General features: G+C 51.2%; 11 non-coding genes across 11 annotated transcripts; all 11 read left to right on the forward strand.

The window, feature by feature from the left end:
* Nucleotides 1-1,132: 1,132 nt before the first annotated feature.
* On the forward strand, nucleotides 1,133-1,207 carry Trnas-uga. Its single transcript has one exon. It is a non-coding gene; the product is annotated as a tRNA-Ser (tRNA).
* Nucleotides 1,208-3,540: 2,333 nt separating this feature from the next.
* On the forward strand, nucleotides 3,541-3,615 carry Trnas-cga. The gene has a single exon. It is a non-coding gene; the product is annotated as a tRNA-Ser (tRNA).
* Nucleotides 3,616-4,142: 527 nt separating this feature from the next.
* On the forward strand, nucleotides 4,143-4,217 carry Trnas-uga. The gene has a single exon. It is a non-coding gene; the product is annotated as a tRNA-Ser (tRNA).
* A 226-nt stretch (nucleotides 4,218-4,443) lies between these two features.
* Nucleotides 4,444-4,518, forward strand: Trnas-uga. The gene has a single exon. It is a non-coding gene; the product is annotated as a tRNA-Ser (tRNA).
* Nucleotides 4,519-6,247: 1,729 nt separating this feature from the next.
* Trnas-uga lies at nucleotides 6,248-6,322 on the forward strand. The gene has a single exon. It is a non-coding gene; the product is annotated as a tRNA-Ser (tRNA).
* An 828-nt stretch (nucleotides 6,323-7,150) lies between these two features.
* Trnas-uga lies at nucleotides 7,151-7,225 on the forward strand. Its single transcript has one exon. It is a non-coding gene; the product is annotated as a tRNA-Ser (tRNA).
* A 527-nt stretch (nucleotides 7,226-7,752) lies between these two features.
* Nucleotides 7,753-7,827, forward strand: Trnas-uga. The gene has a single exon. It is a non-coding gene; the product is annotated as a tRNA-Ser (tRNA).
* A 527-nt stretch (nucleotides 7,828-8,354) lies between these two features.
* On the forward strand, nucleotides 8,355-8,429 carry Trnas-uga. The gene has a single exon. It is a non-coding gene; the product is annotated as a tRNA-Ser (tRNA).
* A 2,331-nt stretch (nucleotides 8,430-10,760) lies between these two features.
* On the forward strand, nucleotides 10,761-10,835 carry Trnas-uga. The gene has a single exon. It is a non-coding gene; the product is annotated as a tRNA-Ser (tRNA).
* An 828-nt stretch (nucleotides 10,836-11,663) lies between these two features.
* Nucleotides 11,664-11,738, forward strand: Trnas-cga. The gene has a single exon. It is a non-coding gene; the product is annotated as a tRNA-Ser (tRNA).
* Nucleotides 11,739-12,263: 525 nt separating this feature from the next.
* Trnas-uga lies at nucleotides 12,264-12,338 on the forward strand. The gene has a single exon. It is a non-coding gene; the product is annotated as a tRNA-Ser (tRNA).
* The last annotated feature ends 736 nt before the right edge of the window (nucleotides 12,339-13,074 follow it).

Consider the following 13,074-nt stretch of genomic DNA (forward strand, 5'->3'; position numbering starts at 1 on the left):
CGTAGATGTGCTTTTCGGAATATTTAAGGCTATCAGATGCTACCCTCGCCGAAATTAACTTTTAATGACCTAAATCGTGGGAGGTTATTTACGGCGCTCAATAAATCAGGGGTGGAACAGGGAAAGGCCTCGCAAATGAAGTAGATGGAAGAAGACTCACTTAATTTCGTCAGGCGTTTTGCTAAATCAGCTACAGAAATGCTGTGGTGTGCGTTTCCGTGTCTCCCAAGACAAGAATTCTATGTAGGTTTCAGAATTCTGAAATGGTATTTGTACTGTCCCAGTAAACGGTCATCAAGTTAATATCGCTAAGCTGCATCGACGACAAATTTTGTGAGATGCTATTATACTGATAATATTTCTTCACTGATAGTAGTAGTAGCAGCTATAGTAGTAGTAGTAATAACTTTTTCTTCCGTAATTCACTTCTACAGTCATGTTGTAAATATCAAAGTATTTCAACAGCACGACTCACGCCCGGTACTCACAGCTTTACTTCTGCCAGTACCTTGTCTCCTACCATCCAAACTTGCTTCGGTAGCTCAGTTGGTAGAGCACTTGCCCGCGAAAGGCAAAGGTCCCGAGTTCGAGTCTCGGTCGGGCACACAGTTTTAATCTGCCAGGAAGTTTCATATCAGCGCACACTCCGCTGCAGAGTGAAAATCTCATTCTGGAAACATCCCCCAGGCTGTGGCTAAGCCATGTCTCCGTAGTATCCTTTCTTTCAGGAGTGCTAGTTCTGCATGGTTCGCAGGAGAGCTTCTGTAAAGTTTGGAAGGTAGGAGACGAGGTACTGGCAGCAGTAAAGCTGTGAGTACCGGGCGTGAGTCGTGCTTTGGTAGCTCAGTTGGTAGAGCACTTGCCCGCGAAAGGCAAAGGTCCCGAGTTCGAGTCTCGGTCGGGCACACAGTTTTAATCTGCCAGGAAGTTTCATATCAGCGCACATTCCGCTGCAGAGTGAAAATCTCATTCTGGAAACATCCCCCAGTCTGTGGCTAAGCCATGTCTCTGCAGTATCCTTTCTTTCAGGAGTGCTAGTTCTGCATGGTTCGCAGGAGAGCTTCTGTAAAGTTTGGAAGGTAGGAGACGAGGTACTGGCAGAAGTAAAGCTGTGAGTACCGGGCGTGAGTCGTGCTTCGGTAGCTCAGTTGGTAGAGCACTTGCCCGTGAAAGGCAAAGGTCCCGAGTTCGAGTCTCGGTCGGGCACACAGTTTTAATCTGCCAGGAAGTTTCATATCAGCGCACACTCCGCTGCAGAGTGAAAATCTCATTCTGGAAACATCCCCCAGTCTATGGCTAAGCCATGTCTCCGCAGTATCCTTTCTTTCAGGAGTGCTAGTTCTGCATGGTTCGCAGGAGAGCTTCTGTAAAGTTTGGAAGGTAGGAGACGAGGTACTGGCAGAAGTAAAGCTGTGAGTACCGGGCGTGAGTCGTGCTTTGGTAGCTCAGTTGGTAGAGCACTTGCCCGCGAAAGGCAAAGGTCCCGAGTTCGAGTCTCGGTCGGGCACACAGTTTTAATCTGCCAGGAAGTTTCATATCAGCGCACACTCCGCTGCAGAGTGAAAATCTCATTCTGGAAACATCCCCCAGTCTGTGGCTAAGCCATGTCTCCGCAGTATCCTTTCTTTCAGGAGTGCTAGTTCTGCATGGTTCGCAGGAGAGCTTCTGTAAAGTCTGGAAGGTAGGAGACGAGGTACTGGCAGAAGTAAAGCTGTGAGTACCGGGCGTGAGTCGTGCTTCGGTAGCTCAGTTGGTAGAGCACTTGCCCGCGAAAGGCAAAGGTCCCGAGTTCGAGTCTCGGTTGGGCACACAGTTTTAATCTGCCAGGAAGTTTCATATCAGTGCACACTCCACTGCAGAGTGAAAATCTCATACTGGAAACATACCCCAGTCTGTGGCTAAGCCATGTCTCCGCAGTATCCTTTATTTAAGGAGTGCCAGTTCTGCAAGTTTCGCAGGAGAGCTTCTGTAAAGTTTGGAAGGTAGGAGACGAGGTACTGGCAGAAGCAAAGCTGTGAGTACCGGGCGTGAGTCGTGCTTTGGTAGCTCAGTTGGTAGAGCACTTGCCCGTGAAAGGCAAAGGTCCCGAGTTCGAGTCTCGGTCGGGCACACAGTTTTAATCTGCCAGGAAGTTTCATATCAGCGCACACTCCGCTGCAGAGTGAAAATCTCATTCTGGAAACATCCCCCAGTCTGTGGCTAAGCCATGTCTCCGCAGTATCCTTTCTTTCAGGAGTGCCAGTTCTGCAAGTTTCGCAGGAGAGCTTCTGTAAAGTTTGGAAGGTAGGAGACGAGGTACTGGCAGAAGTAAAGCTGTGAGTACCGGGCGTGAGTCGTGCTTTGGTAGCTCAGTTGGTAGAGCACTTGCCCGCGAAAGGCAAAGGTCCCGAGTTCGAGTCTCGGTCGGGCACACAGTTTTAATCTGCCAGGAAGTTTCATATCAGCGCACACTCCGCTGCAGAGTGAAAATCTCATTCTGGAAACATCCCCCAGTCTGTGGCTAAGCCATGTCTCCGCAGTATCCTTTCGTTCAGGAGTGCTAGTTCTGCATGGTTCGCAGGAGAGCTTCTGTAAAGTTTGGAAGGTAGGAGACGAGGTACTGGCAGAAGTAAAGCTGTGAGTACCGGGCGTGAGTCGTGCTTCGGTAGCTCAGTTGGTAGAGCACTTGCCCGCGAAAGGCAAAGGTCCCGAGTTCGAGTCTCGGTCGGGCACACAGTTTTAATCTGCCAGGAAGTTTCATATCAGCGCACACTCCACTGCAGAGTGAAAATCTCATTCTGAAAACATCCCCCAGGCTGTGGCTAAGCCATGTCTCCGCAGTATCCTTTCTTTCAGGAGTGCTAGTTCTGCATGGTTCGCAGGAGAGCTTCTGTAAAGTTTGGAAGGTAGGAGACGAGGTACTGGAAGAAGTAAAGCTGTGAGTACCGGTCGTGAGTGGTGCTTCAGTAGCTCAGTTGGTAGAGCAGTTGCCCGCGAAAGGCAAAGGTCCCGAGTTCGAGTCTCGGTCGGGCACACAGTTTTAATCTGCCAGGAAGTTTCATATCAGCGCACACTCCGCTGCAGAGTGAAAATCACATTCTGGAAACATCCCCCAGTCTGTGGCTAAGCCATGTCTCCGCAGTATCCTTTCTTTCAGGAGTGCTAGTTCTGCATGGTTCGCAGGAGAGCTTCTGTAAAGTTTGGAAGGTAGGAGACGAGGTACTGGCAGAAGTAAAGCTGTGAGTACCGGGCGTGAGTCGTGCTTCGGTAGCTCAGTTGGTAGAGCACTTGCCCACGAAAGGCAAAGATCCCGAGTTCGAGTCTCGGTCGGGCACACAGTTTTAATCTGCCAGGAAGTTTCATATCAGCGCACACTCCGCTGCAGAGTGAAAATCTCATTCTGGAAACATCCCCCAGTCTGTGGCTAAGCCATGTCTCCGCAGTATCCTTTCTTTCAGGAGTGCTAGTTCTGCATGGTTTGCAGGAGAGCTTCTGTAAAGTTTGGAAGGTAGGAGACGAGGTACTGGCAGAAGTAAAGCTGTGAGTACCGGGCGTGAGTCGTGCTTCGGTAGCTCAGTTGGTAGAGCAGTTGCCCGCGAAAGGCAAAGGTCCCGAGTTCGAGTCTCGGTCGGGCACACAGTTTTAATCTGCCAGGAAGTTTCATATCAGCGCACACTCCGCTGCAGAGTGAAAATCTCATTCTGGAAACATCCCCCAGTCTGTGGCTAAGCCATGTCTCCGCAGTATCCTTTCTTACAGGAGTGCTAGTTCTGCATGGTTCGCAGGAGAGCTTCTGTAAAGTTTGGAAGGTAGGAGACAAGGTACTGGCAGAAGTAAAGCTGTGAGTACCGGGCGTGAGTCGTGCTTCAGTAGCTCAGTTGGTAGAGCAGATGCCCGCGAAAGGCAAAGGTCCCGAGTTCGAGTCTCGGTCGGGCACACAGTTTTAATCTGCCAGGAAGTTTCATATCAGCGCACACTCCGCTGCAGAGTGAAAATCTCATTCTGGAAACATCCCCCAGTCTGTGGCTAAGCCATGTCTCCGCAGTATCCTTTCTTTCAGGAGTGCTAGTTCTGCATGGTTCGCAGGAGAGCTTCAGTAAAGTTTGGAAGGTAGGAGACGAGGTACTGGCAGAAGTAAAGCTGTGAGTACCGGGCGTGAGTCGTGCTTCGGTAGCTCAGTTGGTAGAGCACTTGCCCGTGAAAGGCAAAGGTCCCGAGTTCGAGTCTCGGTCGGGCACACAGTTTTAATCTGCCAGGAAGTTTCATATCAGTGCACACTCCGCTGCAGAGTGAAAATCTCATTCTGGAAACATCCCCCAGTCTGTGGCTAAGCCATGTCTCCGCAGTATCCTTTCTTTCAGGAGTGCTAGTTCTGCATGGTTCGCAGGAGAGCTTCTGTAAAGTTTGGAAGGTAGGACACGAGGTACTGGCAGAAGTAAAGCTGTGAGTACCGGGCGTGAGTCGTGCTTCGGTAGCTCAGTTGGTAGAGCACTTGCCCGTGAAAGGCAAAGGTCCCGAGTTCGAGTCTCGGTCGGGCACACAGTTTTAATCTGCCAGGAAGTTTCATATCAGCGCACACTCCGCTGCAGAGTGAAAATCTCATTCTGGAAACATCCCCCAGTCTGTGGCTAAGCCATGTCTCCGCACTATCCTTTCTTTCAGGAGTGCTAGTTCTGCATGGTTCGCAGGAGAGCTTCTGTAAAGTTTGGAAGGTAGGAGACGAGGTACTGGCAGAAGTAAAGCTGTGAGTACCGGGCGTGAGTCGTGCTTCGGTAGCTCAGTTGGTAGAGCACTTGCCCGCGAATGGCAAAATTCCCGAGTTCGAGTCACGGTCGGGCACACAGTTTTAATCTGCCAGGAAGTTTCATATCAGCGCACACTCCGCTGCAGAGTGAAAATCACATTCTGGAAACATCCCCCAGTCTGTGGCTAAGCCATGTCTCCGCAGTATCCTTTCTTTCAGGAGTGCTAGTTCTGCATGGTTCGCAGGAGAGCTTCTGTAAAGTTTGGAAGGTAGGAGACGAGGTACTGGCAGAAGTAAAGCTGTGAGTACCGGGCGTGAGTCGTGCTTCAGTAGCTCAGTTGGTAGAGCACTTGCCTGCGAAAGGCAAAGGTCCCGAGTTCGAGTCTCGGTCGGGCACACAGTTTTAATCTGCCAGGAAGTTTCATATCAGCGCACACTCCGCTGCAGAGTGAAAATCTCATTCTGGAAACATCCCCCAGTCTGTGGCTAAGCCATGTCTCCGCAGTATCCTTTCTTTCAGGAGTGCTAGTTCTGCATGGTTCGCAGGAGAGCTTCTGTGAAGTTTGGAAGGTAGGAGACGAGGTACTGGCAGAAGTAAAGCTGTGAGTACCGGGCGTGAGTGGTGCTTCAGTAGCTCAGTTGGTAGAGCACTTGCCCGCGAAAGGCAAAGGTCCCGAGTTCGAGTCTCGGTCGGGCACACAGTTTTAATCTGCCAGGAAATTTCATATCAGCGCACACTCCGCTGCAGAGTGAAAATCTCATTCTGGAAACATCCCCCAGTCTGTGGCTAAGCCATGTCTCCGCAGTATCCTTTCTTTCAGGAGTGCTAGTTCTGCATGGTTCGCAGGAGAGCTTCTGTAAAGTTTGGAAGGTAGGAGACGAGGTACTGGCAGAAGTAAAGCTGTGAGTACCGGGCGTGAGTCGTGCTTCAGTAGCTCAGTTGGTAGAGCACTTGCCCGCGAAAGGCAAAGGTCCCGAGTTCGAGTCTCGGTCGGGCACACAGTTTTAATCTGCCAGGAAGTTTCATATCAGCGCACACTCCGCTGCAGAGTGAAAATCTCATTCTGGAAACATCCCCCAGGCTGTGGCTAAGCCATGTTCCGCAGTATCCTTTCTTTCAGGAGTGCTAGTTCTGCATGGTTCGCAGGAGAGCTTCTGTAAAGTTTGGAAGGTAGGAGACGAGGTACTGGCAGAAGTAAAGCTGTGAGTACCGGGCGTGAGTGGTGCTTCAGTAGCTCAGTTGGTAGAGCAGTTGCCCACGAAAGGCAAAGGTCCCGAGTTCGAGTCTCGGTCGGACACACAGTTTTAATCTGCCAGGAAGTTTCATACCAGCGCACACTCCGCTGCAGAGTGAAAATCTCATTCTGGAAACATCCCCCAGTCTGTGGCTAAGCCATGTTCCGCAGTATCCTTTCTTTCAGGAGTGCTAGTTCTGCATGGTTCGCAGGAGAGCTTCTGTAAAGTTTGGAAGGTAGGAGACGAGGTACTGGCAGAAGTAAAGCTGTGAGTACCGGGCGTGAGTCGTGCTTCGGTAGCTCAGTTGGTAGAGCACTTGCCCGTGAAAGGCAAAGGTCCCGAGTTCGAGTCTCGGTCGGGCACACAGTTTTAATCTGCCAGGAAGTTTTATATCAGCGCACACTCCGCTGCAGAGTGAAAATCTCATTCTGGAAACATCCCCCAGTCTGTGGCTAAGCCATGTCTCGGCAGTATCCTTTCTTTCAGGAGTGCTAGTTCTGCATGGTTCGCAGGAGAGCTTCTGTAAAGTTTGGAAGGTAGGAGACGAGGTACTGGCAGAAGTAAAGCTGTGAGTACCGGGCGTGAGTCGTGCTTCGGTAGCTCAGTTGGTAGAGCACTTGCCCGCGAAAGGCAAAGGTCCCGAGTTCGAGTCTCGGTCGGGCACACAGTTTTAATCTGCCAGGAAGTTTCATATCAGCGCACACTCCGCTGCAGAGTGAAAATCTCATTCTGGAAACATCCCCCAGTCTGTGGCTAAGCCATGTCTCCGCAGTATCCTTTCTTTCAGGAGTGCTAGTTCTGCATGGTTCGCAGGAGAGCTTCTGTAAAGTTTGGAAGGTAGGAGACGAGGTACTGGCAGAAGTAAAGCTGTGAGTACCGGGCGTGAGTCGTGCTTCGGTAGCTCAGTTGGTAGAGCACTTGCCCGCGAAAGGCAAATGTCCCGCGTTCGAGTCTCGGTCGGGCACTCAGTTTTAATCTGCCAGGAAGTTTCATATCAGCGCACACTCCGCTGCAGAGTGAAAATCTCATTCTGGAAACATCCCCCAGTCTGTGGCTAAGCCATGTATCCGCAGTATCCTTTCTTTCAGGAGTGCTAGTTCTGCATGGTTCGCAGGAGAGCTTCTGTAAAGTTTGGAAGGTAGGAGACGAGGTACTGGCAGAAGTAAAGCTGTGAGTACCGGGCGTGAGTCGTGCTTCGGTAGCTCAGTTGGTAGAGCACTTGCCCGTGAAAGGCAAAGGTCCCGAGTTCGAGTCTCGGTCGGGCACACAGTTTTAATCTGCCAGGAAGTTTCATATCAGCGCACACTCCGCTGCGGAGTGAAAATCTCATTCTGGAAACATCCCCCAGTCTGTGGCTAAGCCATGTCTCCGCAGTATCCTTTCTTTCAGGAGTGCTAGTTCTGCATGGTTCGCAGGAGAGCTTCTGTAAAGTTTGGAAGGTAGGAGACGAGGTACTGGCAGAAGTAAAGCTGTGAGTACCGGGCGTGAGTCGTGCTTCGGTAGCTCAGTTGGTAGAGCACTTGCCCGCGAAAGGCAAAGGTCCCGAGTTCGAGTCTCGGTCGGGCACACAGTTTTAATCTGCCAGGAAGTTTCATATCAGCGCACACTCCGCTGCAGAGTGAAAATCTCATTCTGGAAACATCCCCCAGTCTGTGGCTAAGCCATGTCTCCGCAGTATCCTTTCTTTCAGGAGTGCTAGTTCCGCATGGTTCGCAGGAGAGCTTCTGTAAAGTTTGGAAGGTAGGAGACGAGGTACTGGCAGAAGTAAAGCTGTGAGTACCGGGCGTGAGTCGTGCTTCGGTAGCTCAGTTGGTAGAGCACTTGCCCGTGAAAGGCAAAGGTCCCGAGTTCGAGTCTCGGTCGGGCACACAGTTTTAATTTGCCAGGAAGTTTCATATCAGCGCACACTCCGCTGCAGAGAGAAAATCTCATTCTGGAAACATCCCCAAGTCTGTGGCTAAGCCATGTCTCCGCAGTATCCTTTCTTTCAGGAGTGCTAGTTCTGCATGGTTCGCAGGAGAGCTTCTGTAAAGTTTGGAAGGTAGGAGACGAGGTACTGGCAGAAGTAAAGCTTTGAGTACCGGGCGTGAGTGGTGCTTCAGTAGCTCAGTTGGTAGAGCAGTTGCCTGCGAAAGGCAAAGGTCCCGAGTTCGAGTCTCGGTCGGGCACACAGTTTTAATCTGCCAGGAAGTTTCATATCAGCGCACACTCCGCTGCAGAGTGAAAATCTCATTCTGGAAACATCCCCCAGTCTGTGGCTAAGCCATGTCTCCGCAGTATCCTTTCTTTCAGGAGTGCTAGTTCTGCATGGTTCGCAGGAGAGCTTCTGTAAAGTTTGGAAGGTAGGAGACGAGGTACTGGCAGAAGTAAAGCTGTGAGTACCGGGCGTGAGTCGTGCTTCGGTAGCTCAGTTGGTAGAGCAATTGCCCGTGAAAGGCAAAGGTCCCGAGTTCGAGTCTCGGTCGGGCACACAGTTTTAATCTGCCAGGAAGTTTCATATCAGCGCACACTCCGCTGCAGAGTGAAAATCTCATTCTGGAAACATCCCCCAGTCTGTGGCTAAGCCATGTCTCCGCAGTATCCTTTCTTTCAGGAGTGCTAGTTCTGCATGGTTCGCAGGAGAGCTTCTGTAAAGTTTGGAAGGTAGGAGACGAGGTACTGGCAGAAGTAAAGCTGTGAGTACCGTGCGTGAGTCGTGCTACGGTAGCTCAGTTGGTAGAGCACTTGCCCGTGAAAGGCAAAGGTCCCGAGTTCGAGTCTCGGTCGGGCACACAGTTTTAATCTGCCAGGAAGTTTCATATCAGCGCACACTCCGCTGCAGAGTGAAAATCTCATTCTGGAAACATCCCCCAGTCTGTGGCTAAGCCATGTCTCCGCAGTATCCTTTCTTTCAGGAGTGCTAGTTCTGCATGGTTCGCAGGAGAGCTTCTGTAAAGTTTGGAAGGTAGGAGACGAGGTACTGGCAGAAGTAAAGCTGTGAGTACCGGGCGTGAGTCGTGCTTCGGTAGCTCAGTTGGTAGAGCACTTGCCCGCGAAAGGCAAAGGTCCCGAGTTCGAGTCTCGGTCGGGCACACAGTTTTAATCTGCCAGGAAGTTTCATATCAGCGCACACTCCGCTGCAGAGTGAAAATCTCATTCTGGAAACATCCCCCAGTCTGTGGCTAAGCCATGTCTCCGCAGTATCCTTTCTTTCAGGTGTGCTAGTTCTGCATGGTTCGCAGGAGAGCTTCTGTAAAGTTTGGAAGGTAGGAGACGAGGTACTGGCAGAAGTAAAGCTGTGAGTACCGGGCGTGAGTCGTGCTTCGGTAGCTCAGTTGGTAAAGCACTTGCCCGCGAAAGGCAAAGGTCCCGCGTTCGAGTCTCGGTCGGGCACACAGTTTTAATCTGCCAGGAAGTTTCATATCAGCGCACACTCCGATGCAGAGTGAAAATCTCATTCTGGAAACATCCCCCAGTCTGTGGCTAAGCCATGTCTCCGCAGTATCCTTTCTTTCAGGAGTGCTAGTTCTGCATGGTTCGCAGGAGACCTTCTGTAAAGTTTGGAAGGTAGGAGACGAGGTACTGGCAGAAGTAAAGCTGTGAGTACCGGGCGTGAGTCGTGCTTCGGTAGCTCAGTTGGTAGAGCACTTGTCTGTGAAAGGCACAGGTCCCGAGTTCGAGTCTCGGTCGGGCACACTGTTTTAATCTGCCAGGAAGTTTCATATCAGCGCACACTCCGCTGCAGAGTGAAAATCTCATTCTGGAAACATCCCCCAGTCTGTGGCTAAGCCATGTCTCCGCAGTATCCTTCCTTTCAGGAGTGCTAGTTCTGCATGGTTCGCAGGAGAGCTTCTGTAAAGTTTGGAAGGTAGGAGACGAGGTACTGGCAGAAGTAAAGCTGTGAGTACCGGGCGTGAGTCGTGCTTTGGTAGCTCAGTTGGTAGAGCACTTGCCCGCGAAAGGCAAAGGTCCCGAGTTCGAGTCTCGGTCGGGCACACAGTTTTAATCTCCCAGGAAGTTTCATATCAGCGCACACTCCGCTGCAGAGTGAAAATCTCATTCTGGAAACATCCCCCAGTCTGTGGCTAAGCCATGTCTCCGCAGTATCCTTTCTTTCAGGAGTGCTAGTTCTGCATGGTTCGCAGGAGAGCTTCTGTAAAGTTTGGAAGGTAGGAGACGAGGTACTGGCAGAAGTAAAGCTGTGAGTACCGGGCGTGAGTCGTGCTTCGGTAGCTCAGTTGGTAGAGCACTTGCCCGCGAAAGGCAAAGGTCCCGAGTTCGAGTCTCGGTCGGGCACACAGTTTTAATCTGCCAGGAAGTTTCATATCAGCGCACACTCCGCTGCAGAGTGAAAATCTCATTCTGGAAACATCCCCCAGGCTGTGGCTAAGCCATGTTCCGCAGTATCCTTTCTTTCAGGAGTGCTAGTTCTGCATGGTTCGCAGGAGAGCTTCTGTAAAGTTTGGAAGGTAGGGGACGATGTACTGGCAGAAATAAAGCTGTGAGTACCGGTCGTGAGTGGTGCTTCAGTAGCTCAGTTGGTAGAGCAGTTGCCCGCAAAAGGCAAAGGTCCCGAGTTCGAGTCTCGGTCGGGCACACAGTTTTAATCTGCCAGGAAGTTTCATATCAGCGCACACTCCGCTGCAGAGTGAAAATCTCATTCTGGAAACATCCCTCAGTCTGTGGCTAAGCCATGTTCCGCAGTATCCTTTCTTTCAGGAGTGCTAGTTCTGCATGGTTCGCAGGAGAGCTTCTGTAAAGTTTGGAAGGTAGGAGACGAGGTACTGGCAGAAGTAAAGCTGTGAGTACCGGGCGTGAGTCGTGCTTCGGTAGCTCAGTTGGTAGAGCACTTGCCCGTGAAAGGCAAAGGTCCCGAGTTCGAGTCTCGGTCGGGCACACAGTTTTAATCTGCCAGGAAGTTTCATATCAGCGCACACTCCGCTGCAGAGTGAAAATCTCATTCTGGAAACATCCCCCAGTCTGTGGCTAAGCCATGTCTCCGCAGTATCCTTTCTTTCAGGAGTGCTAGTTCTGCATGGTTCGCAGGAGAGCTTCTGTAAAGTTTGGAAGGTAGGAGACGAGGTACTGGCAGAAGTAAAGCTGTGAGTACCGGGCGTGAGTCGTGCTTCGGTAGCTCAGTTGGTAGAGCACTTGCCCGCGAAAGGCAAAGGTCCCGAGTTCGAGTCTCGGTCGGGCACACAGTTTTAATCTGCCAGGAAGTTTCATATCAGCGCACACTCCGCTGCAGAGTGAAAATCTCATTCTGGAAACATCCCCCAGTCTGTGGCTAAGCCATGTCTCCGCAGTATCCTTTCTTTCAGGAGTGCTAGTTCTGCATGGTTCGCAGGAGAGCTTCTGTAAAGTTTGGAAGGTAGGAGACGAGGTACTGGCAGAAGTAAAGCTGTGAGTACCGGGCGTGAGTGGTGCTTCAGTAGCTCAGTTGGTAGAGCACTTGCCCGCGAAAGGCAAAGGTCCCGAGTTCGAGTCTCGGTCGGGCACACAGTTTTAATCTGCCAGGAAGTTTCATATCAGCGCACACTCCGCTGCAGAGTGAAAATCTCATTCTGGAAACATCCCCCAGTCTGTGGCTAAGCCATGTCTCCGCAGTATCCTTTCTTTCAGGAGTGCTAGTTCTGCATGGTTCGCAGGAGAGCTTCTGTAAAGTTTGGAAGGTAGGAGACGAGGTACTTGCAGAAGTAAAGCTGTGAGTACCGTGCGTGAGTCGTGCTTCGGTAGCTCAGTTGGTAGAGCAGTTGCCCGCGAAAGGCAAAGGTCCCGAGTTCGAGTCTCGGTCGGGCACACAGTTTTAATCTGCCAGGAAGTTTCATATCAGCGCACACTCCGCTGCAGAGTGAAAATCTCATTCTGGAAACATCCCCCAGGCTGTGGCTAAGCCATGTTCCGCAGTATCCTTTCTTTCAGGAGTGCTAGTTCTGCATGGTTCGAGGGAGAGCTTCTGTAAAGTTTGGAAGGTAGGAGACGAGGTACTGGCAGAAGTAAAGCTGTGAGTACCGGGCGTGAGTGGTGCTTCAGTAGCTCAGTTGGTAGAGCAGTTGCCTGCGAAAGGCAAAGGTCCCGAGTTCGAGTCTCGGTCGGGCACACAGTTTTAATCTGCCAGGAAGTTTCATATCAGCGCACACTCCGCTGCAGAGTGAAAATCTCATTCTGGAAATATCCCCCAGTCTGTGGCTAAGCCATGTTCCGCAGTATCCTTTCTTTCAGGAGTGCTAGTTCTGCATGGTTCGCAGGAGAGCTTCTGTAAAGTTTGGAAGGTAGGAGACGAGGTACTGGCAGAAGTAAAGCGGTGAGTACCGGGCGTGAGTCGTGCTTCGGTAGCTCAGTTGGTAGAGCACTTGCCCGTGAAAGGCAAAGGTCCCGAGTTCGAGTCTCGGTCGGGCACACAGTTTTAATCTGCCAGAAAGTTTCATATCAGCGCACACTCCGCTGCAGAGTGAAAATCTCATTCTGGAAACATCCCCCAGTCTGTGGCTAAGCCATGTCTCCGCAGTATCCTTTCTTTCAGGAGTGCTAGTTCTGCATGGTTCGCAGGAGAGCTTCTGTAAAGTTTGGAAGGTAGGAGACGAGGTACTGGCAGAAGTAAAGCTGTGAGTACCGGGCGTGAGTGGTGCTTCAGTAGCTCAGTTGGTAGAGCACTTGCCCGCGAAAGGCAAAGGTCCCGAGTTCGAGTCTCGGTCGGGCACACAGTTTTAATCTGCCAGGAAGTTTCATATCAGCGCACACTCCGCTGCAGAGTGAAAATCTCATTCTGGAAACATCCCCCAGTCTGTGGCTAAGCCATGTCTCCGCAGTATCCTTTCTTTCAGGAGTGCTAGTTCTGTATGGTTCGCAGGAGAGCTTCTGTAAAGTTTGGAAGGTAGGAGACGAGGTACTGGCAGAAGTAAAGCTGTGAGTACCGGGCGTGAGTCGTGCTTCGGTAGCGCAGTTGGTAGAGCACTTGCCCGCGAAAGGCAAAGGTCCCGAGTTCGAGTCTCGGTCGGGCACACAGTTTTAATCTGCCAGGAAGTTTCATATCAGCGCACACTCCGCTGCAGAATGAAAATCTCATTCTGGAAACATCCCCCAGTCTGTGGCTAAGCCATGTCTCCGCAGTATCCTTTCTTTCAGGAGTGCTAGTT

This window comes from Schistocerca americana, chromosome 6 (genome assembly GCF_021461395.2).
Source record: "Schistocerca americana isolate TAMUIC-IGC-003095 chromosome 6, iqSchAmer2.1, whole genome shotgun sequence".
Taxonomy (NCBI): Eukaryota; Metazoa; Arthropoda; class Insecta; order Orthoptera; family Acrididae; genus Schistocerca; species Schistocerca americana.